Raw genomic sequence first — 3609 nt, forward strand, 5'->3', positions numbered from 1 at the left:
TAGAATTGCTTGGCCATTAAATACGTTGCATATGCATTGCATTGGTTGTTTGTTGCTGTCCTATTTGTTCATCTATGGTATTTGAAGTGAAAATAAGCACAAAACCAGTCATTTTGACAATTAAGAGTCTATCAAGGAACCCTTTTAAGGTGACTATATCAGAGACAAAAACAAAACGTGTACACTACACATAAAAAAAAAGATGTGGTATGATTGCCAAAGAGACAACTTTCCACAAGAGACCAAAATGACACAGAAATTACCAACTATGTGTCACCGTATGGTCGTCAACAATGAATAAGGCCATACCGCATAGTCATCTTTAAAATGTTCCGAAATAACAATGGAAAACGACTTCGGAAAACTAACGGCTTATTTATGTACAAAAAATGAACGAAAAACAAATATGTAACACATAAACAAACAACCACTGAATAAGTATACAAGACAAAAAGAAAAGGACAGTACAAAATGTGTTAAGAATCTAATCTTAAATAAAAATGAAAATAATCCTCGTAGAAAATAAATATTTATATATACCGAAAAGATTCTCTGGAAAGTTAATTGGCATATTTTGAATTTTACTTAATATATTATTCACCAGCAATTTTAGAAAAATAATTAATACATATTTGAACAATACAACAAAGAATTTGTCAGCACAGGATCGGGATATTGTAACTTGATATGTACCATAGTTTGTTTGAAAAAGTGTGAGGGAATCGACACATACACCACAGTTCCATATTAACCCTCTGATTGGTTTACCTGAAGATTGAAAATGGTCATGTCGTGTATGTTAGATACCTCACACTTTTAGCAAGAAACTACATTGTAACACATGTTCTTTCCTGTGATATCAGTTCAGAACTTTGACACATGTCATTTACCAAATAAAAAAGTGATTGGATATATGTGTAGATACACCATAGGATGAACTAAATTTCAAAGCAAAGCAACATTTTCTCAAACCACATTTATGTTTTCAAGGAGATGTGATATGATTGTCAAAGTTAGAAAATAAATGGATTTAAGCAATTATAATCAGCTTTAAAAGGTCCCGAAAAGAAAAATAAGAATCAATACCTTTCGAATTTAACTGACAGCCTAATTCATAATAAAACAATTTACGAAAAACATATATGTCAGACACGAACCAACGACAACCACTGAACTACGAGCTCTTGACTTAAAGCAGGTACATAAAGAATTTGGAAAGGGTAAAAATGTTTGTGTGCGCTCATTTCTCCCCAAAACTATCACAGCACAAGACCAAACTATAAAAAATCAGATGAATAATCGGATCATCATACTATCATTGACGATATCAGACCAGGTGCGGATCCCGCCTTTCTACAAACAATGACAAAGGGGGATCCAAACCACGGAACACCATAAAATCGAAAAAAAATAGGCTTCAACCACCAAAAACTCCCTCTCCCCGCATACCAGATCCGCTAATGCAGGCTGCAGCCATTCAAATAAAACGTTCAAAAATCATTAACACTTTTGAGTGTGTAATTTAGGTTAAAACAAAAATCGATAACAATACCAAAAATCGTAACAGAAAAAGGAGAGAAAAATCATGCCAGACATATATTGTATTGGATTGCAGTAGTTTTAATAAATATTTAGATGACAAAAGTATCATGGAAAACATAAACTGATCATGAATGTGGCAGAAGAAGTTTAGCATTATCTACTTAAGAGTTATAATTAGTCATATGCCACTATTACAACAAAATGCATTGACTAGCTTGCTTGCTAGCTGGACCGTGAAGTCATAAGAAGGTTAAGTAGGTTATCCTCCTTTCGGAGTAGTCTAGTTGGCCAAACGATGAAATTAAAGAAAAGCTCCGATTGATTGTACAGGAAGGCTCCGAGTGATATTACAGTCAACTTGCGAGCGATTGTACAGTCAATAAAAATATCCGACATGGAGAAAATGAATATATTTGGATTTCTAGAGGGACAATGGCTTTGAAACTTTCAGACAGGTAATACTATATATCAGAAAAGGTACATGTGAAAATCCAGGTAGCAAACATTGATTTTTCGATGTTTATTTGACATTTTTGATCGCTGTTGTGTGACCATTTTGATTGTTTTACACGGAGCTCCACCATTCTAAGGAAAACGTTTTGATGCATATATCTTTCTTATTATTTTATTGCTTCATATTTACATAAAGAATGTTTTAGCTATCAAAACTTGAAGCAGAAACGTTATATAGGAACATAAGAGTTCGTCAAAGTTTCCATCACGCAACTTGTTATTTTTCGCTTGACAGTCTCCCGAATGACCAAATTATAAGAAAACCGTACAGTTCCGTTCCCACACTGTGAATGTCTGAATAAAAAAAATATTTAAGTTTTCTATGTTCTTTTTATTAATAATTTTTATTTTAATTTGGGTGGAATTTTTATTGTTTTTTGTTTTTTTATGTTGTTTGTTGTTGTTTTTTTGGAGGGGTTGTAAGTTAAAGGTCTATCATTTAGCGGAAACACTTTAAAAAAGTAATAAAACAGTGTAAAAGATTAAAAGGCTGTCTAGAAGTTCAACGAACTAAACATTATACATAACGTTTTTTTCTCTTTTATCAGTTGAAATTGTGCATTTTTTAACAGTAATAACTTCTTTACTTGTTATAAAGGTTACGATTTATTTATCTCGAAGTTTCGCTAGTTCTCTATGAATAGAACACATGTACTACTTTTAACTTATTTACTAACAATTGTCGAGTTTCTTTTTCATTTGGTTTCAACTCTTCTTAATTTTCTTTTCTTTGCAGATCACTTTTCAAAATCTCCTCTGATAACGATGATCGGATTTCCCTCGACGATCTCGTTTTAAGAGGAATCACCCCTGTATTTATGCCTACAATAGTAGCATTTGCTAAAATACTGGATATGTGGCAAGGTATGTTGTTTTACCCAGACAACATGCAAATAACCGAACTAGATAAAATTTCAATTCCTCTTTTATCTAGTGTTATGGCAGCCCACCTTACAGAACGAGCACCAATGATCGTCACCATAGGCGAATTTTCATTGGCGTTCATCAAGGAAGGTGGTAACATTTGGTTATTTGACAGCCACTGCAGGGGTGATAATGGCGAAAAGTGCGTGCCTTTGGGTACTGGTAAGGCGTTTGCTGTTCCGTTTTCAAACATCACACAAATCACTGAATACTTAGAAAGAGAATACGGAACAAGCAACGCATACCAGGCAGCCAGTATCCAATACACATTTCCTACAATGGACACAGAAGCAGGAAAGCAGGAATTAGAGGCACTAAACGAAGAATTGAACACCAGATAAGTCGGAAGTATTAGCCTCAGAAAAACGACTTCACTGTTAAGGGGGTAAGTTGTCCGTTTATCCTTATATGTTCTTAACTCCGAGATGCATAACTCTGATTTCTTGCCTAGCTTTGGCTATACCTTTTTTTGTCCTTTTGTAATTTATAGCTCTTCAACTTTTCAATTAGCTTTTTATTTTCAAATATATTGACTTGTGTATCACTGAATAGGCATAAATTGTCCAAATGCACATCGGGTGCAGAAATATTGGTACCTGTTATGTTGTTATTGAAGTAGCAAATATCATA

Source organism: Mytilus trossulus, unplaced genomic scaffold (genome assembly GCF_036588685.1).
Source record: "Mytilus trossulus isolate FHL-02 unplaced genomic scaffold, PNRI_Mtr1.1.1.hap1 h1tg000138l__unscaffolded, whole genome shotgun sequence".
NCBI classification, from domain to species: domain Eukaryota; kingdom Metazoa; phylum Mollusca; class Bivalvia; order Mytilida; family Mytilidae; genus Mytilus; species Mytilus trossulus.